Source organism: Lepisosteus oculatus, chromosome 14, assembly GCF_040954835.1.
Source record: "Lepisosteus oculatus isolate fLepOcu1 chromosome 14, fLepOcu1.hap2, whole genome shotgun sequence".
In the NCBI taxonomy this organism is placed as follows: Eukaryota; Metazoa; Chordata; class Actinopteri; order Semionotiformes; family Lepisosteidae; genus Lepisosteus; species Lepisosteus oculatus.
The window spans coordinates 44853766-44878811 of NC_090709.1; the positions used below are offsets into that span (position 1 = coordinate 44853766).

A 25046-nucleotide genomic window follows, 5' to 3' on the forward strand; every position below is an offset into this window, starting at 1 on the left:
GTGTAATCACCTTACAGAGGGTCTTCACGACGGGGTGCGTCAGCTAGTTCTCCATTATTGTCAGTTTACTGGACTTCTGAAGAAACCTATCTACAGCGAAGATACAAACTGCACAGTTTAAGGCACATGAAGAGAAATCTGTTTGCTGATTGACTCAAAAAATGTCGATACAAATAATCTGCCAGGCTGATTTACTTGTCTGACCACCTCCCTCAGTTCCCCTTTGCTGTTAGCACAATTCTTTCAGTTTCTTTTCTTGTATTTTCCTTGCTATTTTAGTGTTCCCCATGTATAGATGGATCCAGAACCGAAACCGTTTTCACCCTGTGTTTCTGCAGCGTCAGTCTGTATGAGGAGCACGACTTGCACAGCTCCAGTGGCGCAATCGGTCAGCGCGCGGTACTTATACAGCAGTGCACAGCGGAGTCATGCCGAGGTTGTGAGTTCAAGCCTCACCTGGAGCAGTGTCCTTATCTACTGAGAGCAACTTTCGAGTTTAGATAGTGTTAGGTATTTGATGGCGATAAATTAACATCAAACGAACAAGTAAAGATTTATTTCGAGTCACAATCGAAGAAGGCTCCACAGCTGAAACGTTGTGTTTACTTCTATTTTCAGCATGGAATAAACCTATACTTTTCCATTTGCAGCCCACGCATGCTGTGATGCAGCTCCCTACTTAAATTTCTATCAGCTGTGTACCTCCAGTTGACCTGTACATAAATATATGAGAGAGGTCTACTGAGACAAGAGGAGCACTGAAGACTTGATAAAGCTCTCGCATTAGATTCTGTGTTTATGTTGTTCCCCAGATTTGTTTTTAATGTTCTTTTTCTTTTGAAGTTGTTGCGTTTGGTTTTTTTTCTGATTGGTAGCTACAACGGGTCAGTTGCAACAAACTGGCTGCTGAAATTTGTCAGCAGCTCTGTAGCAAACCTGTTCTCAATTGCAACAAACCTAAAATAACAGCTGCTCCCCATTAGATGTTACTAAAGTAGGAGACTAAGCAGATGAAGTGGAACAATAGATTACATTGGAACTGTCCTGAATGTAGTGGAAATAATATCGTCATTAAGTAATGAACAATTGCTTTCCAGACACTACAATTATTCACAAGGAATTTTATCAATACTTATTTTATTAATAAAAGTGTAATATCTTAATAATCAACTTTAATGTTATCTTTATTAGTAGCTGTATTACAGGTAATGCATGCACAGACTTTATTATACTATAATGAATTTTCAGATATCCCGGGGAGAGAACTGAAATGAAGGAAATACATATTTAAAAGGGGTGTAAGTCTTAAATGTGTTCTGTCACATAGGGGTGTTAATTGAATAGATTTGTTGTAATATTATTTGACTCTACACTTGTGTTTCTCAGGAGACAGCATTAATATTGGGGATTTGCGGATACAGATAATAAGTTGTACTATACAGGCAGATGTATGGTTACCTTAATGAAAAAAAACTCTTATCATTACCCTTTTCAACATTATTATTTAAGACAGTCTTTCAGAACAGTATTCTCATATTAGTGGCTATAGTCTAATGATAATGGTGGTGAAACAGGCGAAATGTGCGGAAAGAATTGGAGATGGAACAGGAGACTCATCCAGTCGATAGAAAGCTTGGGTAGGACTGCACAAACACCGTGCCAGTGCTTAGTAGCGTCATTTAAAAATAATACGTGGTTTAACAATATCAACTGCTCTTCTGTGAGCTCAGCTCCACTACTAGTAATACATTGCCCAAATTTTCAAATTAGATACATGTGTTTTCTACGTGTATGTAATAGGTACTTTTTTGTTTTAACTGATTTAAAATATAATCTTTATAAAACAGACAAAGGGGTTTATGTGTCGCGCTGAAATTCACACACAAGTAAGGAAAGATATCGCGCTTAGGAAGAAATCCAGAGTGGAGACGCCGGCGATTGAAAACAACCACATACAGCCTGTATGTGCTCTACCACTGAACAAACTTCCGACAACTACTGTATCTTTATCTGCAGCACTTTCTTTTAGGAAGAGTGAGGAGTCTACAAGCCTAGAAAATAAGACAACTAAGTGAACGACAAATTTTCACTTTTTGATTAAAGAACATAAAAAACACCTTTCTTCCAGCCAAATTCAAACCAGAGAACAAAGAGTTCCCAGCTGTTTCCACTATATTCCTCCGCTCTTACAACTGAGTTATCGAAAACACAGGAAGCCCACCTTTTGTCTTACATAAAGCACAATGTAGTGCAGCGGTCCTATTTATTTAAAACCCAGTTCGAAATCAAATCTCATTCCCATAGTCCTGTTTAGTTTGAATTTAAGCAGTTGTAGCAGCAATGCTTGGTAATAAGACAGAATTAAGCGTTGCTGTGCTTTCCTTAATGAGGCCCCATCTCACTCTCCATCTCTGTGGTTCAGCCACAGAGAAAGTATTCATGCAGGCTGATTTAAGATGTTTTCTTTTGATAAGGGACAGCTCCCAAACGGGGATGCACTTAGATAAGCCTGGCTATCATGATCAATGGTCATCCATTGGCGCCTATCTGTCTAGGGAGTGCCAAATGGACATCTGGACTGCATTCCTAAGTGTCAGGAGTATGTGACTCGTATCTCACCTTGATCAACCAATTAGAGACTGGCAGGGTGTGGTAACACCATGTGGGTCTCCAATGCCCGCCAAACTCTCAACCAATCAGAACACATCTGTGTCTTGGTCAAAAAGGGAGCGCAAGCTCAGATCAGGGCTCTCCTTGGCCATTTTCGCGCATCCTCAGAGACAATCACGTGACAAAGGCTGTTGTCTGCAAAAGGACTTGGACTTTGTTCTAAGCGCGGGGCCGAGGATCCTGTACGTACTCAGAATTCTACCAACGTGAACGCTCCGCTTGATCAACGGCAGCCTACAGTTGGACCCTCGTCGACAACCTGAATAGCTTATTCAGAAGCAGCGCTGGACCGGGAATGAACCAGCTTCTTCCTGGGCAAAAGAGTGACTTGTGAGGACTAGCCGTCACACTGCATAGAGTGCATAGTGCATAGAGACTTTCTACCAGCCAGCCGGACTGCTGGTAGATCCCCTCGGAGCAACGACTGCCCTGCGCGCCGCAGTCAGATTCCTCCGCCCGTCCTACTCCGAGCTGCACCTCGACTGGTTGGCCAGTAGCCAGAGGACGCCGGGACAAGGCCCATTGGACAACCGCTGGGACTGAGGCTGCAACAGAGCCTGTCAGCTGGTTTGGTGTTCGTGCTGGGAAATTCCAAATCCATACACAGTGGATAAGTAAACCCCATGTTCTACATTGCGTCTTGAGAATTCAATTGTACCTCAACACAAGTTGTTATCAATTTAATTCATGAGTAATGTATTTACTTCCGAGTTTAGAGTAACAGTGGGTAATAACACTGATTAGCGATTTGGTAACCGAACGATATATATTGACATATATTCTCTGTTGTGTATCTCTTTGTGTTTGCATCTCTTCGAGATTATATACTTTGTATATTGATAACCCTCACAGTAAGGTCTGCTGCTCGTATCCAGGCAGACTAGTATATGTTTGGTGCACAATTTATATGAATAAATGTATCTCGTGTATTGAACCCGTGTGTGCGTTGTTAGTTGTTCTGACGATTGATTTTCTAAAAACCACAACGAACAACCTCGTGATTACTGCTACAATTAATAATTGTCTCAGTAAACCCATCAAACCTCTACACTTGTATAGTATAATTTATTATCTGTACCCGCAAATCCCCAATATTACTGCTGTCTCCTGAGAAACACAAGTGTAGAGTCAAATCATATGAAATAATACAACAAATCTATTCAATTAACACCCAGATGTGACAGAACACTTTTAAGACTTTAAGACCCCTTTAAATAAGTATTTCCTTAATTTCAGTTCTCTTTCCTCCATGGGATACCTGAAAATTCACTATAGCATAATAAAGGCTGTGCATGCATTACCTGTAATACAGCTACTAATAAAGATAACATTAAAGTTGATTATTAAGAAATCACGCTTTTATTAATAAAATATGTTTTGATAAAAGAAGTCTTAATAGAACCTAGGTAAATCCCTGTAGTAGTCTAACACCTACAAAAAAGAAAAAAAAAACAGAACAACTTCAAAACAAAGAGAAAAAGAACATTAAAAACAAATCTGGGTAACAACAAAAACACAGAAAAGTGAGTGCTTTTTCAAGTCTTCGGTACTCCATCGTGCTCCTCTCGTTTCAGTAGACCGCTCTCATATATTTGTGTATAGGTCTGATGGAGGTCCATTGCTGATGGTAATTTAAGTAGGGAGCTGTGTCAGCATGTGTGGACTGCATAGGAACAAGTAAAATTTTATTCCATGCTGAAAAGAGAAGCAAACAACGTTTGAGCTTTGGAGCCTTCTTCAGGTCTGACAAGGAACAAACCTTTACTTGTTCCTTTCATGTTAATTTAGACCTGATCTCCAGCAAATACTTAACAGGACCTAAACTGGTCAGTTAGTTTAAATAGTTGAAAATATAGGCCACACTGCTCCAGGTGAGGCTTGAACTCAATCTCAGCATGAGTTCGATCGCACCACTGGAGCTGCAGAAGTCTTTTTTTACACAGACTAATGCAATTGCAATTAGTCACGAAACAAACGAGAACTGCAGCTGTACACTTGAGACAGGATGCTACTGTATTAATTTTGTTTAACACTCCAGTCGAACAAGCCGACATGTCACTATTGCTAAATCATTACAAAAGACGCCAACTAATGACCAGTTTTATTTTTAACAGAACTTTACTGAAAGTTAAACTTATAAAACTACCTGAGCAAATAAATACAACAATTATTGTTCCTCTGACCTTCTCATTATTTCTTTTTTTAAATTAATACATTTATTTATCCACAGTGTGCCTTGTGCTTACTTTTCAGAACTCTCTCTCCTGTGTCAGTAGGAGCTTACATTTCAAGTTAAGTTCTTTAATCAGTTCCAATATCTTCCTTTCAAAGTAGGGAAGAGCAAGCTGGCATGTTGTTTTGCCTGTGGTTATTCTTTATGACTATATCTTCTGACACCTGTGCACAATCCTACAACATTACAAGAGAAGCACTATAACAGGAGTCATAAAAATGCAAGAAGCCACTTTGAACAATCTTTCGGAATTGTAAAACAACTAACACTTTGCTTGGCTGTCATTTGGTTTGTATACCAGTCCATCAAGAGCCAGCACCATCATCATCAGGTCATGTGCAGTCCTACACAACCTTGCGATTGACTGGGATGAGCTACCTTTTCCATCTCCATGGCATGCAGCACACTCTGGCTGTTTCAATACAGTCATTATTGGACCACAGTGCACTGTCTCTTCTGTCCTGTGGCTATCATAATCACTTTTAAGAAGCCAAGTTTTTTTCTTTAACATGTGCTTGGGTGCCACCCATTTCCTTATTATCCCTGCTTTCCACTGATAACCACAAATACAGAGACCCATCACAATAAAATACTTAGCAAATCTATTCAGTTGACTCCCAAATTTTATAGAACATATTAAAAGCTCCCACTCTATTTATATAACCATTTGCTCTGTTCTGTTCTCTTCACTTCCTAGCATATCTTAAAGCTCACAGCTACTAGTAATGATTGACATTAAACATAAATAGTAAATGACACTTCTGTAAATACACACATTAATAAACTTCATTATTAATAAATATGGTATGAGTGTAAAGCAATTTTAATTAATATTCCAATACATTTCCAAGCAACGGATTATTTCCACTATATTTGGGAGCCTTCTAATGCAATCCTGCGTTACACCGAGTACGGTGCTAAGCCAAATGAAGACAGTTTAAATTAGTCCGCTACTTTAGTTACTCTGGAGTGCTGCAGTTGTTACTTTGTGTTCATTGCAATTGAGAACAGGTTAAGTTCGGCACTGCGGACTAAGCACAGCAGGAAAGTTTGTTGCAATTGGACTTAAGGTGGAGCACAAGTTTAGACGGCATCTGCGTTCTAAGCACGGGTTGAACTCCTGTTAGTATGCTACTTTCAGTTCGATGCAATTGACCCATAGAGTTTGCCCTAATAAGGTCTGAATGAAGCTTAAGCAGAGCCAACCCATTGCCTTTATAACTTCCATTAATCTCCACCCATCTTCCCTCGCTCACTTTTGATCTTTCTAAGACAAGCATTTAACTGGAATTCAGCCCAATGATACTGCTGAGAACCAGAGAAAAAAAAAATATATATATATTGTAACGCCCTCGCCTGGTGGTGAGGAGGAAGCGCCCCTAGGCGTGCATAGTACCGCTGGGCATGCTGGGAGTTGTAGCCGGGGAGAGTCTGAGGGTCAGCACGGTGACCAGCGGCTGACCCTACCTGTGTAAATAATGTCCTAGTAGTTCTAGTGCCCTGTGTAGTCTTATAAGTATATAGCGTGTTGTTAAGTAATTACCACCCTAAAGATGTGTACGTGTTCTGTCAGTCTCCTCATGTGCATGTATATGCTGTGTTTGGTTTTGTGGTTGTTAAAGAATAAAGCTATTGCTTGGTTTGTTAATTGCGTCTCCACTGGTCCTTTGTTCTGAGAAAAACCTGTAAATGCTACATTGGTGTCAGAAGCGGGCAGGATGGACAAATCTTGGCAGACATTAGCCGATTCTGTCAAGTGCTGTCTGACTCTAAAAGAGACAGAACCCATCGGCAGCGCACATAGGGAGCCTGAGCAACTCCTGGGTGCGACAGGTGGCCACAGCCCTTACCAGGGCTATCCAGTAGTGGTCCTGCCAGTAGAATTGGGGCGACTGCCTGCTACTCCCGCCCAGTGGATGCCCCAAAGAGAAGATACCCTCCCTGCCAGAGCTGACCAGCGATTCCCACACAGACGGAGGAGTCCAGCAAGGGGGAAGAGAAGCCAGCCCGTGCAGCAACCCCCGCGGAACAGCCCCGCACGCTGTTTTGCGACCGCAGCGGGAAGAGACGACACTGAGCCCGGTTCTGCTGGGCACCCAAACCTCGCACTCCGCGATCAGTGTCGGGAAACGGGAACGGGTCGGCTCAGCGCGGGGACGGCCGCCCTTGAACACCTCAACCCCCTCTCCGGAGAGCGCTGTGAAGACCGGCACCCCTCACACCACTGTGGGGCGAGTCGGCTATAGCCTGTACCTCCAGTGCCGAAACGAATCGAGGACCAACCCTGCCTGGCCCTGCTCGACACGGGTTCATCGGTAACCCTACTCCGGCCGGGCATCCTCCCCGACACCGAGGGCACCAACCCCCCAGGATGAGAGGCCTCCAGCCTGCGGCTAAGGACTTTGATGGGACAGCTCGCCGTAGTGCGGGGGAAACAGGTGCTTGCCTTTCATCTAGGTGCAGCGATGGTGCGCCACCCCTGCTACCTCGCACCCATCCAGGAGGACTGCATTCTGGGGCTGGACCTTCTGCAGCGAGTGGGGGCCAGTTTGGACTTGGGCCGGCAGGAGTTGTTGTGGCAGGGGGAGCAACTTCACCAGGTGGAGGGCAGACCCGGCGAAGGCTGAGGGACACGGGCTTGCCGGAGCCGGGGGAAAAAGAGTCAGTGGCGGCGGTGGCAGACCGGGCCTGTGAGCCGGGGAGCGAGCGTGCCGGATCCTGCCCCTGAGTCGGCGGCGGCGGTTGCGTGGAAGCGAGGCGCGGCGTTGAGGACCTCTACCAACACGACATCGAGACTGGAGACCCTCTGCCATCCGCATCCCAACTGGACGCATGGCTCACGCCAAGCGGACCGCCGCCGAGGAAAAGATCCGGGAGATGGCCGCAGCGGGAGTGATTAAGCCCTCTGCGAGCCCTCGGCGCCAGCTGTACTGGTCCAAAAAAAAGAAGGCTCGTGGAGGTTCTGCGTAAACTACCGCAAGCTGAACGAGGTCACCTGGAAGGATTCCTACCCCCTGACGAGGATAGACGATGCCAAGGACTACATCACCGGGTCGACCTGGTTCAGCTCCCTTGACCTCCGCTGTGGCTACTGGCAGGTACCACTCGCTCGAAGCCTCTGGCAGTTTACTTTCAAGAGGCTGATGGAGAGGGTGCTGGCATCGGTCCCGTGGAACCAGTGTGTGCTGTATCTGGACGATCTGCTGGTTCATGCCCAGGGTTTCGACCAGGCCTTGACGAACCTCCAGGCGGTGCTGGCCTGCATCCGCCGTGCTGGCCTGAGGCTCAATCCCCGCAAGTGTGAGCTCCTGAGGCAGGAGGTGACCTTCCTGGGACATGTTGTTGGACTGTGAGGGGTGGCTACAGACCCAGGTAAGGTCGCCTAAATGAGGGGTTGGCCGACCCCCCGCACTGTCGCGGAGCTGCGCAGCTTTCTGGGGTTGGCTTCGTATTACCGGAGGTTTGTCCGGGACTTTGCCAGCATCGCTCCCCCGCTGCACCGCCTCACCGATAAGGGCCGCCGTTTCGACTTGAACTCGGGCTGCGAGATGGCTTTCAGCCGGTTACGTGAAGCTCTGGTGGGGGTCCCCGTGCTGGCCTACCCCGATCCGTGGTTACCGTATATCCTGGATACCGACGCGAGTGTCTCGGAGTTGGATGCGGTGTTGGCGCAGGAGGGGCCAGATGGGGAGCAGGTAGTTGCCTACTACAGTCGGGTTTTGAATAAGGCTGAACGGAACTACTGCGTGACCCGTCGTGAGCTGCTGGCGGTGATGGTGGCGGTCCGCCACTTCAGGCCGTGCCTGTTCAGGACCCAATTCCAGTTGAGGACCGACCATGTGTCCCTCACCTGGCTGCTCCACTTTAAGGAGCCAGAGGGGCAGATGGTGTGATAGATGGAGGTCCTGCACGAGTGGTGCACGGCCAGCCGGGCGTGGGGCATTTCGGCTGTAAAAAAAACTTCTTATTGGGGTCTTTGCCACTGGGACATGGAGCGGTATTGCTGAACGTGTGCGGTGCCCGTGGCCCAGAAGGAGCCCCCCTCCAACAACACCAGGTGGGGACTCCTATGGAGCAGGTGGGGGTTGACGTTTTGGGCCAGTTTCCGCGCACTGAGGCTGGAAACTGCTATGTCCTGGTGGTGGTGGACTATTTTACAAAGTGGCCGGAGGCCTATGCCCTCCCGGACCAGAGTGCCCCCACCGTGGCCGATGCACTGCTGGAGGGGATGTTTGCCAGGCTAGGGGTGCCGGAGGAATTACACAGTGACCAGGGGCGTAACTTCGAATCCAAGGTCTTCGCCAGAGTGTGCCAGCGCCTCCTTGTGTTGGTCGTGCACAAGGAGGAGCTGTGACAATAGCAGAGAAGGAGGGAGAATGGCGCAGATGGAAACTCGTTTTCATGCGCTCCTCTGGAAGGAATGAAAATATATTTATGTCTTTATTTAGTGGTTTCATTAGTGACAAAGACTAAACTTTCTTGGAAAAATGTATTTTATGTAAACCATGTTTGCTATTAATTCAGTTAGGGCTAGAATATGTTCATTGTCTTCCAATGAAAGAAGGGTTCCTTTTGCCGTAGTCGGGTTGACATTAGAAGCTTGCCACGCCCGGACTGTTACACCAACGCATTAGCATGTTAAAGCGATTTCATTGAGGAGCCTAGCTTTCTTAACTAGTAAGTAATGTACTTTTGGAGGGGGGAGGTGTCTTTCGCTGGAAATCTTGCCCCCTTCTACTTACCTGTGAAATACCTGTGAAACCGGTTTAATTCGTCACAGCCAGCACTCCCGCAGAGAGGGGGGTTGTACTTGTTAATGTCTTAGCCGGAACACATCATTATATCTCATTTTGTATTTCTATAAAAAAATCGTTTGCCCAGCCTAACACTATTGTTGTTATTGTTTTTATCCTGTAAAGCGCTTTGAGCAGCACAGCTTTCTCACCAGTTAGATTACTTTTTGATACAATCCTTACACAAAGCAGAAACTTCTTGTATTTTCCGATGACATACAAGTGGAAAGATTACAGATTTTAATCGTCTTTATTCTGAACCAGGGAAAATCTGATCATGTTTCTCTATAACAATAATAAAAAACTTTATTTTACATATCACCTTTAAAAGTGGCATCTCAAAGCAATACAGTAGATGGAAACCACAGATTACAAAGTAAATACCCAGACAAACGCTTTAATAATTTTTAATAAAATGCTTTTATTCATTCAGCAGAGAGAGCGTAAAACCTGGGCATAACAGCTGTTCCTTTTTCTGATCACCCGCTCTCTGGATACACGTCTCACCTGTCCTGTTCTTTGTTTTCCTAATTTGCTGATTATGCCTTCTGCGATCCACTCCTGCCCTCACACCTAAAGAAGACTATTTTAAATGTATATGCGCGGTCCATTGTGCAATTTACACTTGTATGTGCTGTCCTTAAGGTGATATCACATAAAGGTGATATGTAAAATAATGTTTTTTTTATTGTTATAGAGAAACATGATCAGATTTTCCCCATATCAGAAAAAAAGATCTAAAGTATACTAATTTGTCACTAGTATACTTTTAATACAGTCTTTGCTGTGCTCTTGAGGATCCTTGTGATATTTCGAGCTCTGGTTGAATGATAAGTGTAGCAGTTTAAATAATTTTCGTAGTTAGATATTATGAAACGCTCTGTTAAAAGCAAGGGAGTTTTTATGTCCATTACAGTAAAAGAAAATGCCTGACAAAGCAGGGCTTGGACAGATTCCAAGTGCATTTTTGCAATATACGTTGCATTGTGCTGCTGTAATACAGTTTAAAATAATTAAAAGTCTAAACAGTATCAGCTTTATTTATGGGTTGCAATTTAAAAAAAGTCAAAAACCGAACTCAAAATGCAATTTAGAGCTTTCTGGCAAGAGGAGACACCCAAATTAATAATGTAACATGCCACTGCATGAACAAGGTTATACTGCTATTTCCTTAGATACGCGATTAAAAAATAATTTTTATTAAATTTTTAATAAAATGTTTTTGTTCACTCATAATCTGACAATTTCAGGAAGACTAAGGAAGGACTAAGGGAATTGTCATCTGTTGTGAAAGCTCTGTGAGCTCTGTGACTTTGAGACCACTTGTTATCCCAGGTTGTTTGAATTGCCACAATTCAAATAGAGAAAAAAGAGCTGACTGACAAGATTTAAGATGTGGCTGTCAATGTTGGATTAAAAAAGACACATTGCCCGACGTTAGTTGCATTGCTTGAAAAATAATTTTATTTCGAGAGACTGGATAAGTAATTCAAGTGTTTTTTTTAACTTCCTGAAAAACAAATAATAATTTAACTATATGTGCAAATGTTTTATGATATGTCGCTGTTGTGAATGTCTGTGGAGTGTATCTTATTTGCCTGTCTGTCCTGGCTATGCTCTCTCGCTTGCTCGCCCTCCCCTTCTCTCTCTCTCTCAATTCAAGGTGCTTTATTAGCATGACAGATTGGTACAATCAGTGTTGGGTATTTACTTTGCTTTGAGATGCCACTTTTAAAGGTGATATATAAAATCAAGGCTTTAACTTGCTTTAACTCCGCAAGTCTGAGTTCTCGTGTCTGTCCTATCCGAACCCGAAAGTATTACAATATGTATCTTTATAGCAGGTGGTGTACAACTTTTTAGTATAGATTACACTTTTCTAAAATGTATTTAAAAAAAAAAACGATTACAATCTAATCTTTCCATGTTTGATCCCAGGATCCCAAGAAAAATAAATCTAAACGGGGAGAATGCTATGCTGAAAGTTTATTAAGATACTTAGAAGACAAAGATATCAATTTATGTTGCATTTGTCTGATTGTGAATCAAAAAACACATATATTTAAACCTGCGTTTGTGATTTAAATCAAAACGCGATTTAAATCAATATAAATGTTTATATTGTAACACATAGGTGACTATTCATCGTTATTAAAATGACTTAAATTCGATCATGTTGTGATATTTAGAAATATAAATTTGTTTGGTGCGAGTGAGGTTTTATTTAATCTCTGACCCAGGGAAATGTTTTATTTTTTCAAAGAAATGTTTGTTGAAAAAAAAGTCATGACTCCAGCAGGATTCAAACACACAGCATGTGAGGTAGGAGTCAGGAGCCTAACCCACAGTGCCACCAGCAAGGTCACATGCAGCGTGCTGAAAAAGCACTACAGAAACATTATCAACAGACAATGTACAGCATGTACTATTCTTGTGTTGCGGTACATGAATATAATTATATCGTTATTAATTTCTTTAGATACGCAATTCCATATTATATTCCCTTTTAATCAAATTCTAAAAGTATGCTTGTTGACTCCAGTATCACATTAGTTAAAGACTTCGAAGCTTAAAATGTTAAGGGAGAAATGGAATACTGGTGTGTATTTTTTATTTAAAGTACAGAGACCAGCCATATACTGTATGTTTATGTTCCAAAATTAATATCGTTTATGGCCTTCACACGCGTTACAGTATGCTCCTATTCTTTTTATGCTCAGGTACTAAGATTTCCCTTCAGTGGTAAAATTCCATATGAATATTCAATGCTAAAATGTGCACAGTAAAGACATTTACTGTAAATCTTTCTACAACCGACCAACGGACTACGAGTGCCCCTGTCGGTCAACCAATCACGTACCGCGGTATTTTGCGTCATCGCGCGTCACAATGCGCGACGCCATAGCCAATTACCTCCGGTATGTGTCTGTACTGCGCACTTTGAATGGCTGCATCTGTACCTTCCAATCACTGATGTCGCTCTCCCTAAACCTTAACGTGATGTTTTGCAGATGTGCAGTGTGCCTTTACTCCTGTATTAAAAACGACCTCTGTTGTCGGGCGGAGTTGAAGGAGAACTAACTGCACAGAAAAAGTATGTAACGATAAAATGTTTCTACACTTCAGAATGTCCCTTTAAATCCCTGCTCACACACGTCGGTGTGGGGAGCGGGCAGGTAGAGAGCTTTTCCAGAAACTCATGATGTTTCTCATGGGGTGTTACCTGCAGTAGTATCTCTCTCCACGCCTTTGGAAAGAAAAGAGTGGCTCCAGTGCAAGGTAAGGTCAGAACAGCTGGTCTGATTGTCTTAGAAAACAAGAAATTAAAATCAACAGGGAAATTGAACAATACAGAAATCAGAGCAGTATACAATAGGAAGCAAGCAAACAAAATGCTCAGCAAAATCGTAGTTGAGTAAATTGGTGTAAAAAAAATATTTGTAAGCAAAGGAGGGCCCGTGCTGCGTGTGAAACACATCAATAGTTCAGCATTTCTGAAACGTTTAATTGAATTGACAAAGAAATCCTCTCCTTAAACTTCAAAAAAGGATTATCTGTGGAGCCAGCAGGCGAAACACTGCAGTTGCCCGTTTCTCACAGGTGTTTGAAGTTGTGGATAACATTTAGTTAAACCTAATAACTGGTTGGGCCACCCTTAGAAGCAACAACTGCAATCAAGCGTTTGCGATAACTGGCAATGAGTCTTTTACAATGCTGTGGAGGAAATTTGGCCCACTCATCTTTGCAGAATTGTTGTAATTCAGCCACTATGGAGGGTTTTCGAGCCTTAACCGCTTTTTTAAAGTCATGCCACAACATCTCAATCGGATTCAGGTCAGGACTTTGACTAGGCCACTCCAAAGTCTTCATTTTGTTTTTCTTAAGCCATTCAGAGGTGGACTTGCTGGTGTGTTTTGAACTTGAACTTGAACTTTATTGCCATATGTAACCGGTACTGGTACAATGGAATTCTTACTTACAGAAAGTCTCTCGATTGTAAAACAAGTGTAAAAAACAAGACAAAGTGCAAACAGTGCATCAAGACAATGTACAAACAAACAATAGACAATGTGCAAGTAAACATGTAGACAGTTTGAATGTAAACAATACAGACGTGTAAACAATGACTGGAGACGTGCAATAGATAAGAAATCATAAAGAGGTAGATGGTGATGGTGTAGGTGTGGTCCGAGGGGGATGGCTAAATTTGTTCGCCAGTCTCACTGCTTGTGGATAGAAGCTATTGAAGAATCTAGTGTTAAGTATCCGTATGCTCTTATATCTCTTGCCTGAGGGCAGTGGGGTGAAGAGCTCATGCCCGGGGTGGTGACTGTCCTCTGTGATGGCCAGAATTCTACCACGGCAGCGGTCCTCATAGAGCTGTTTTATCTCGTTGAGACTGCAGCCGATGATCTTCTGGGCCATATTGACCATTCTCTGTAGTGCCTTTCTTTCTCGCGAAGAGGTGTTACCATACCACACAGTGATCCCGTTGGTGAGGATGCTCTCGATGGTGCAGCAGTAGAAGTTCACCAACACATGTATTGGCATCCCGCATCACTTGAGGCACCTCAAGAAATAAAGGCGCTGCTGAGCCTTCTTCATGATAGAGTCAGTGTTCACAGTCCAGGTTAGATCTTTAGAAATGTGAATTCCCAAAAAACTAAAACTGGTGACTGTTTCCACTTCCGTTCCATCAATACTGAGTGGGCTGTGAGTGTATGGCCTGTGTCTCCGAAAGTCCACTTTTAGCTCTTTCGTTTTCTTTATGTTCAAGTCCAGGTTATTGCTATGACACCACCTAAGCAGCTGTACAACTTCATCCCTGTAAGTGGACTCGTCATCATCACTGATCAGTCCTATTATAGTGGTGTCATCGGCAAACTTAATGATGCGGTTGTTGCTGTGTCTTGCTGTGCAGTCGTGAGTAAATAGGGAGTACAACCTTGGACTCAGACAGCAGCCTTGTGGGGTTCCAGTGCTCAGGGTGAGTGGTGTTGATGTTTTATTGCCTATCCGCACCACCTGTGGTCTCTCAATAAGAAAGTCCAGCAGCCAGTTGCAGACAGAGTTGCACAGACCTAATCCCCTGAGCTTTGTCACCAGTTGACTGGGTATGATGGAATTGAATGCTGAACCGTAGTCCACAAACAGCATTCTCACATACGAGTTCTTAGTGTCCAGGTGTTCCAAGGTTGTATGCAGAGCCAGGGAGACAGCATCATCCACTGCTCTGTTGTTCTGGTAGGCGAACTGCAAGGGGTCCAGGGATTCTGTGATGGAGGAGTTGATGTGTGACAACACCAGCTTCTCCAGGCATTTCATCACCACAGATGTTAATGCTACTGGGCAGTAATCATTCAGGCATGTCACTTTTGTCTTTTTGGGGGTTGGAACAATAGTGTTTTTTTTAAAGCAGGTGGGGACCATGGACTGTGACAGGGAGGAGTTAAAGATGTCCGTAAACACTGTGGTCAGCTGGGCTGCACATGTCCTCAGGACGTGAGGTGGTATCCCATCAGGCCCTGCAGCCTTACGGATTTTCACCCTGCTCAGAGTCTTCTGCACGTCCTGCTCTGAGAGTTTCAGATCAAACTCGCCCTGCACACTTGGGGTCTTCTCAGCATTGCCCTTGTTCAGAGCATCAAAGTGGGCATAGAAGTTTGCCCGCTTTGGATCATTGTCCTGTTGCAGAACCCAAGTGCGCTTCAGCTTGAGGTCACGAACAGATGGCGGGACATTCTCCTTCAGGATTTTTTGGTAGACGGCAGAATTCATGGTTCCATTTACCACAGCAAGTCTTCCAGGTCCTGAAGCAGCAAAACAGCCCCAGACCATCACACTACCACCACCATATTTTACTGTTGGTATGATGTTCCTTTTCTGAAATGCTGTGTTACTTTTACGCCAGATGGGACACACACCTTCCAAAAAGTTCAACTTTTGTCTCGTCAGTCCACAGAGTATTTTCCCAGTCTTGGGGGTCATCAAGATGTTTTCTGGCTCATCAGTGGTTTTCGTCTTGGAATTCTGCCATGCAGGCCATTTTTGCCCAGTCTCTTTCTTATGGTGGAGTCATGAACACTGACCTTAACTGAGGCAAGTGAAGCCTGCAGTTCTTTGGATGTTGTTGTGGGGTTTTTTGTGACCTCTTGGATGAGTCTTCGCTGTGCTCTTGGGATAATTTTGGTCTTTAGAAATGGCTTTATAAACTTTTCCAGACTGATAAATCTCAATCACTTTTTCAGACAGGCCCATGTAGGTTTAATTTTTCCCTTAATAATAAAAACCTTCATTTAAAACCTGCATTTTGTGTTTACTTGTGTTATCTTTGTCTAATATTTCAATTTGTTTGATGATCTAAAACTTTCAGTGTGACAAACATGCAAAAAAATAAGAAATCAGGAAGGGGGCAAACACTTTTTCATACAGCTGGCTCTGTGGTGCAATGGAGAGCGCGTTGGACTTCTAGGCCTTGATAGAATGAAGTCATTCAAAGGTTGTGGGTTCGAGTCCTACCAGAGTCATGTATCATTTTTATTGAACCTTTCTAAATCCTCTAGGGATTGGTGTTGATCAAGTCAAATACAGGACTTCTTAAGAGTCCACAGTTGAAAATGAACCAGCAGCCACAAGAAAGAAATTAGCACTGGACTGTGATCACATCACTCCTGTCCTGGAGTCCTTGCACTGGCTTCCTGTCAACTTCAAAATCCTCAAGCTCAGCTATAAAGCTCTCCATGGCTTGGCACCTCAGTACCTGTCTGGGTTATCGCCCTACTCCCCACCTCACAACCTTCGCTCTTCTAATTGTGTTTTCCTATCTGTCCCCCAGTCCATCTGGACTACACTCTATGGGTGACAGGGCCTTCTCCTGTTTTGCCCCAAAGCTCTGGATCTTTATCCCCAAGGATATCAGTCACCTTCTCTAAACTCCTTCAAATCCAGACTCAAAACCCTCTTCTTTAGAAGAGCTTTTAATGCACTATTCTTTACCCCTCTGTTCCTACTGTATTTAATACCACCATCTATTGTCTCCTCTAACTGTGTATTCTCATCCTGCTTATCTTGTGTATTTTTTTAACTTTATTGTTGTCATTCTGTAAAGTGCTTTGAAAAGCCACCTTTAAAAGCACTATATAATGTAAAGATTATTATTATTATTAATAATGAACAGTGCATTTAACACTGAGCACATGTGGTCCTTCTTTGCAAAGGATTGCAAAGGTTGGGAATTAGCTTTTCACTCGTGTTGTTGAAGACCGTATCCTGGCTGTGTTGCAGGAAATGTCTGGATGCCATCACCGGATCAAGGAGAGGATCAGGGTTTTGGGAAGTCTTTTTGATGCCTGACACTGTGTGTTTCCTGGTTGTAACGGGTGTCATTCTGGACCTAAACAACAGAGAACACCATTGAAATCGCTGGACTGCCTAGCGGACACTTTGTCGCCTTCTTCTGACCTGTAATTAATGTGATTCTCTGAAAACGTGGCACGTTGTATCTGTGCTACCTTTATGGAGGGTGACCACACTCATAAGGATCATAGATTCGATCACAAGCATCTAAAAACGAGAATGAGAAAATGACATCACGCTATAAGGCTGAATGGCACGAATTCTCCTGTTCCTTCTGCAGCAAATGTGAGTTTTTTTGCTTCTTAACACTGAGATAGTTGGAGATATTTGGCAGCTGTGGGATTCCAACTCAACCCTCAAAGAGACTGGAGCTTTAATCCAGCTCTAAACTAAAAACTGGGTGACTTGTAAGGGCTGGTAGGAGAGGAAAAGAATAAATGCTTCTTTTTTGGTCTTTAGCTACTAAAAGAAAGGAAAAAATATTTGATTATTATTTATTCACCAGTTGTTTTGATCAAATTATTGTAACGCAGTGCCATATTAAGGTATAATATGTACATGAACGTCATGTCTGAGTCGATGATGGCAGCTGAGTATCGCTGGAGGACAGTTCATCATGAGTGGGTAAGCCTGCATAATGAGGGAGAAGAGATCGGCCTCTCTGATGCAGTGTCCAGTGACACTAACCTTCTGTCCTACTGTTCTCTGCTAATGTAGAGGGTGAATGCTTATTTAGGTGAATGTAAGGTTTCATTCTTGTAAAATATTTCCGAGCACTTTTTTTGTTGCTGAAAATTAATCTTGTGCATTTGAATGAATTCCGATATTGTCACCTAATTCTATACATTGTTTCATCAGACTAGAACTTTTATAGGAGCTCAATTGCATTTATGAATTGCATAGTGATAGTATTTCTTTCCGTTTAAATACTTCAGTCAAAAATGTAGAGAAGGTGCTCCTGTTTTCACCATTATAAGAACTGTGATGCACCAGTAATATTTACTCTCACAAAAGTATTGTAATTGTATTGTTCTGTTCTGTAACAATCTTGAGTGACACAAACCTTCTGTTTTACTGCACTACACTTCTCCAGAGGCCAGTTCAGCACACAAGGATCCTCAGTCAAACAAACACTGCAATCGCTTGATAAAAGCCATTCCTCATCCTTTCTCTTAGTATTGGTGCAACTTTTGTATCCAAAGAAGGCGATTTGACAATGAAAGGTGCAATCATCTTAAAGAGAGTCTTCATGAAGGCATGCACAGCTTAAGGCACATGAAGCTGAATCCATGAGCTGATTGACACAAAACAATGTCACTTCACATTATCCGCAAAGCTGTTTTGCTTGTCTGACCACCTCTTCGTACTTTACAGTGAGCGCATATATTTCAGTTTCTTCTTTTGTATTTTCCTTACTATTTTACTGTCCCTTTCCCCCATGTGGAGATGTATCCACTGCCAAAACTGCTGTCTGATTATTTAAATTATCTGTAAAACTGTTACATGACTTCATCTAATTGTAAATTTATAAGACAGTCTGTGAGACATTTGTGAGAGTAGCTGAATCCCAGGGCTGGTGTGGAATCACACACAGACAGGTCTTCTGTGTGATCTGAATCCCACTGCCCAGAGCTACAGACTGGTCAAATGGTCACTATTGTAGACACGACCATCGGACAATCGGCTACAAATAATCAATATACTGATCATATTGTCACTACTGGTGTTTATTACATAAATACTATATATAAATAATAAGATAATTCCACACTCATGTGTGTTATAAAACATTTATAAACATTTTGGGAGGCTGACATACAGTAAAGAAAGTAATACTGAAGGGCTGGAAGTCCTGGAAAGCATTAATAGAACCTTCTTGCTTTCGACCTGGAACAGAGCCCACAACTGCCAGATCAGTGACCCCTGAGCCCAGTTCACAGAGAGGAGAACCAGGGGCTCTTCTATGTCTCTAAGAGGGCTGGGAGGAAGGATAAAAGGGGGAAATGTGACATGAGTCCAGGCTGTTCTGTCTGATATTGTTCATGTAGCAGCACTGATTGTCTGAATATCTTCTGGTTCTGGATTGTGAGGATAGAGAGCAGTACGGAGTTGAGATCCTGTCTGAGTGTGAGTCTGAGCAATGAATCTGACTGAGAAAAGAATAATGATTTTTTATTCTGCCTGAGAATTTTCCTGAGAATTTTTCCTGATAATTTTTCTTCTTTTCCAAGTGGTGTTACATCCCCTTCAGATACTCTACACAGACTGCCAGAGAGAAGAGGAGAGAGAGATGGACAGATAAGAGCACACACAGCAAGAGACACATACGTCTTGATTTACTTTGAAGCAAGTGTTCATTTCTTTTCAGGAACAAGTTGTTTTTGAACTTCAAGAAATTCATACAAATTCTGAAAGATAAAATACAAATCTTGCTTCTCAGGACAGAAGAAATGCTGCAAAAAAATGCCAGTGATTTGTGAAAAGCAACGGGAATGTGTCCCTCTGCAGCTGTTAAACAAAGGGCTGGTGGGTCAAACGCACTCAGGGACGTGCTTCAGATTGTGATGATGTAAACATAATCTCCGCTAAAAATTGAAGGGATTTCTTCGCAAACCCTCTTGAATGTTGCAGGAAATCTTCGTGTTTTACTCGTGTGCAACTAAAACAAGTAAACAATTCAGTACCTAAGTCAATGTCCAAGAAAACCATCCTCACGTGTGGAATTTTTCTTTAACTGGCTGTTGGGAGAATTCATTTATACACCCGTTGTATCCTTAGCAAAAATATTTTAAAATTAGAACACAGATTTGTTGGAGAACTTGACAATCCTTGACAATCATTATTAAATGAGCATTATAGAAATGTGCGTTGATATTTTTAATATGTACCTTAATTGTAATATATATATATAATTGCTTTGATGTGGATGTTCATTTGAAGGAATTGAGGAAACTATGAAGGATCGCAGAACAACCAAAGATACATTTGGGCATCTGCTATTGGTAAAGATTAACGAATACAGTAAGTGTGAAACTTGCACATACACGAGAGAAAAAGATCAGTTTAAATTCACTTCATTAGACTGACGGTGTGTATAGCAATGGATGGTTCTGATACATCGACCTCTGGGTTATGGGCCCAGCACGCTTCTGCTGCGCCACTCTGCTGACAGCTGTCGTAGTGTGATTCAACACAACTGCTCTATCTTTGTTTTCTAAAAGTGCGCCCGAGATGAAAAGTTTCAACGGCAAACACAGACGTCACTTTGAGCACTTGGTCTTTTATAGTACGAATCATCACACGCTGCTCTACATGGGCGTGTCTTCAAGATCGTTGAGAACCAAACCTTCTGCTGATGGGAATCAGTGAAACGAAAACCAAACACATGTACACACTCGCGTCCTAGCCTGAAAGAAAAATGATGGAAGCATTTGAGAAATAACAAGAGTAGTCTGAACAGCTCCAGTCTATCAACTGCTCTACAAAGTGAGCGCTACTTCCACACCCAGTTTATAACGCTGAAAATGATTCAGGAAGCACAGCAAAGTTCAAAAAGCAGTGGTTGAAAAGCGTCTAGATACATAAAATGACAGTTTCTCAAAAGTAAAATCTTAAGCTTTTAAATATTGTCAGCCATATATTTTCGTTTTTCTCTTTTTTACATAACACGCTTTCGAGAAATAGACTGTCTTGTAATGAAGGCTGCATTAGAAAATGTGTGTCTAAATTAAAATCGGGTTTATGACTTCTGAGTTTTTCAGCTTTCTTAGCGCTTGGGTCTCGATTCAGATATTGCAATTAAAGCAACAGGGGAGTAAGTTTTCCTTTTCTAAATCAAAGGTGATCTGCTCACAAGGAAGTATAAAAACTTCAGCGTTTACTTTTTGAAGACCGCAAATTGTCAAAACACTATTGCTTCATAAGCTAATAAGTAAGGTTTCTGACCACGCATTGTATTACTAATGCTGTTATTAATAAAAAAAAAAGCTTAAATTCACATAATGGAATTTGGACGGCTCAAAGTAGTCTATTCTTTGTACAACTTTACTTGCCCGCTGAGTAGAGTTTAAAGCAACGGCAGCAGAAGTAGCAGTAATAGCAACAACGTGGTTAGAGTGTCACAATACACTCTATGAAATTATTGCGGCTTCAGATCGTTTTGTTCTGTTGAAGCTGCCTACAGGCTCTGAATTGCTGACATTGGCTGTGATCTTTTTTCAGGTTTCATGAAATTCTTCACATATTTGAAATATTTAATTCGGGTTCGCCTAATACACGGTGCAAACCGTACCTGCAGCAGAATGCTGTGGCACATGAAGCCGTTTTGTCTATCGGTTGTAAGGATTTAGGAGCGTACTACAAATCGAGCAAGCGAAAAGAAAATTAAACAGGAGTCACTTTTTGGATTGCTAATTCATTGTGCTCTGTTCGTCTAGGTTCAAATCCTATCCTTGTCATGGTTAAGGCCTGAGACGTGTGTGTTTTTTCTAAACGGTGTTTGCATTTGTTTCCTCTTTACTCCTGTAAACTCAGGATTTTTTTTCCTTGGCAACAATACGCTTCTGTAAATGGTAGACTCTGCTTTCAAATAAGCTGCACCAGGCATTCGGATACAGAAAAACACAGGGATTTAAAATTCAGGAATATGAATGGCCAATTGCTTACAGCTAGGGTTTTTACGTTTTCTTATTTAGCGATTTGTGTATCAATCTTTTAACAATTCATTAAAATGCTAACAATATGTAAAATCAAAACAACAGCACCGTTAAATGCTGGGGAGACAGGTAGTTTTTTTTTTTTCCATCAGATGCCAATCTCTAATGCTGTGTGTGAGAGCTTACGTACCTTTCCTTTTCTCACATTTTCTGACAACTATTCCAAAGGGGCACCCTGTCAGCTCCTAATACTTTTTAAAAGTCTGCCTGCATGTTTGATTATTGTCGTTTTATTTAGAAAAAGTTCAATATTGATCATAACTAAAGAAAATTAGGATCACGAATAAAAAAAGGGCTGAAGATGCGAGTCGCTCTTGAATCAGAGCTGGGCGACACGGGCTTCTGTTCTGATATGATTGTTCGAGAAGCAGGAGGAATCTCTTCTCTCCTATGGAGCATGAGCTGAATCAGGAGTGAGACATTTCGTATGCTCGTGCATATGTTAACACATGACCTACATCGTAAAACTAAATTAAAAACTAACATTAAGTTGTCAAAGACATTCATTTATATACAAACAAGAGACAGACATAGTAATGATTCTACATTAACTTGTCCTGCACTGATCAGACTAATTGAAATGTATGAAAGCCCGTTTCCGCCAGGGAGTTACAAAACAACGCGCTATGGTATCGCAGAATTCCGATTAAGTAACTCAGAATTGCGACTTAGTAACTCACAACTCCGACTTTATATTTCACATTTGCAACTTCGAAATAGCCCATATTTCATTGTCTGTCCTTTTGTTATTGTAACGGATTCGGGTTCTAGCTAGCAAGACCTGGGTTTGAGCCAATAGAGTGAGGCACGAAGTAGGGTGGGAGCGGCGAGGGCACAAGCCCTAGAACCCGAATTCGTTACAATAACAAAAGGTCAGACAATGAAATATGGGCTTTTCGAAGTCGCAAATGTGAGAGATAAAGTCAAAATTCTGAGTTTTTAGGTCGCAATTCTATGATTCTAAGTCACAATTCTGAGATACCATAGTGCGTTTTTTTTACTCCCTGGCGGAAACGGGCTTCCATAGGTTCTCGGTGCTGCGAAGCAAAAGCAATCTCTGGAAAATCAGACAAATTATCAGATCATGTCAAAAGCTGATCAGTATTTCTTTACTGGGAAGCAAAGAGATGCTTGTATTACACATTTTAATATGACATGGAATTACACGTGAAAAATAGTAAAATTATTTTCATTGCGGTACGTGTTGATAGAACAGCCCCCTCGATAAAAGAAAGTGTGGACGGACGTGTCGCATGTTCCGTACTCTGTCTGACAGCGAGTTTAACACACTTTCCACGGAAATTAGAAACTAATTGAACAATAAATTAATCTGAGCAAATTTTACACGTGTGGGTGATTTAATTCTGTCGAAATTGCGTGGAACTCCTCCGCTGAGGTCAGATACACACGGGAAAATGTTCAGGCGGCTTCACGGAGTCCCGCCTCAGACTGAAATCAGGTTCTAATTAGACGCTGAGAACAATCCGGATCTCTGTATGTAATTGATTGTGTTGATTGTGTGACCAGGTGTGCGGTAACAGGTCCTGCCAGTATAAAAACCTAGTCACCGCATTCACACTTTATGCTTTCTTGCTTCAACACAGTTTTGTGGTTTACTTATTTTACTCCTGTAGCAATTGAGCGGGACGTTAATTTGGCGATGCGCTCGTTTCTCTTTATGCTGTGCCTGTGCACATGGGCCGGGCTCCCCGCACTGGTTTCCGCCGGGCCGGCTGGCTGGGACTCTCGGGAATTGGCGCTCCAGGCTGACCTCCCGGCTCCTGAAGACGCAGCCCAGTTGGAGGACTTGAACCTGGCAGATGCGCCCTCCGAAGACCTGTCTGCAAGCGAGAACGACTCGCAGTCCTTGGCTCCCGACTTTCGCCGCCTTCCCGTGTCCAGAGACGCGTACTCGCCCTACTTCGACAAGGAGAAGATGAAGCCCGAAGCCGGCAGCCGCCCCTTACCCGCCTACATCAAGAGCGTCCTGTTTCCTCCCCAGCGAGGGCGGCAGCCGGCTCGCCCGGCCATCGGGGGCACCCGAGGAGTGGCTGTGTGGTGTGACTCCAGCAGGATGTACGTGAGGGTCAGTCGGCTCCTGTTCGGCTTCAGCTGTCGGCCATCGGAGGTGACCTTGGGCAACTGCAGCGTCAGCCGAACCACACGCCGTTACTTCTACTTCATCTACGGGCTTCACGAGTGCGGCACCGAGCGATCGGTAAGCGGGTCTTCATCTACAGGCAGTGTATCAACGTGAGCTTTAGGGCCAGTGTCGGGGTTGCCTTTCCTGGGAATATCCCTTCCTCTGTGACCCTGCAGGTTGTCCAGGGCCGCCTGGTGTACTCCAACACTCTCCGCTATGCCCCGCCCTCCTCCAGTGCACCTGTGCATCGCTTCATTCCCTTCTCTGTGCCGGTCAAGTGCTCCTACAACAGGTAGGCAGGGCTCTGCTGCTGAGAAGCTGCTAGGAAAGTGTCCAGATGCCCCTCATCCCCCCCCCCCCCCCCCCTGTTCTGCAGGTTCCACTACTCCTACAAGGTTGGCTATGTCCCCACGTGGGCCAGGAGAAGGACCTTCTTCAAGGACCTGAAGAACAAACACAGCTTTGTGCTGCTCACCACCAACTGTAAGCTCCTTGAGTGAGTGGCTCCTCCTGCCTGCAGGGGGTGCTGTGTGCAGGTGTAATGCTGCCTCTCTCTCTCCAGCCCACTGGGTCCGGCTCTCTCCTAAGGATGAGTACTTCCTGGGTCAGCCCATGTACTTCCAGGCCACTGCCTACTTTGCCACAGCAGAGCAGAGGCTGTACATCCACTCGTGTTACGTAACGGAGAAACCAGACCAGCACTCCCAGCCCCGTTTCCCCGTGATCGACAACTTGGGGTACGGCCCCTTCTGGGAGGGGAGGTGGGCAGGAGCCCTGAGAGCCTGCAGGGGTTCATCCTTGTCCTTGTCCCCAGGTGCATGGTGGACAGCAAGGCAGATGGCTGCCTGTCCAGGTTTGTCCCCTCCAAGCAGAAGGATGTGCTCCGCTTCACAATTGATGCCTTCCTCTTCCAGAAGAAGCTGTCCAGGAAGGTACTGCTCTCAAAGGCTGCTCAGCCTTCTTGCTCTACTGATCCATTGTCTGCTTTTCCATCCATGATCTAGATGTGAACCAGACTGTGGCATCTGTAGTGCCTAGAGCTGCCAACTTGCCTTCACTGATGGCAGAAGGTCTTTCTCTGTCCCTCTATTGGCCTTGATCCCTTAATGCTGTGACCTTCCCTCTTGCAGCATGAA

At 43.4% G+C, this 25046-nt stretch overlaps 2 non-coding genes across 2 annotated transcripts; both read left to right on the plus strand.

The window, feature by feature from the left end:
• The first annotated feature begins 370 nt into the window (after positions 1-370).
• Positions 371-464, plus strand: trnai-uau (transfer RNA isoleucine (anticodon UAU)). Its single transcript has 2 exons — positions 371-408; positions 429-464. It is a non-coding gene; the product is annotated as a tRNA-Ile (tRNA).
• A 15666-nt stretch (positions 465-16130) lies between these two features.
• trnar-ucu (transfer RNA arginine (anticodon UCU)) lies at positions 16131-16223 on the plus strand. Its single transcript has 2 exons — positions 16131-16167; positions 16188-16223. It is a non-coding gene; the product is annotated as a tRNA-Arg (tRNA).
• Positions 16224-25046: the final 8823 nt, after the last annotated feature.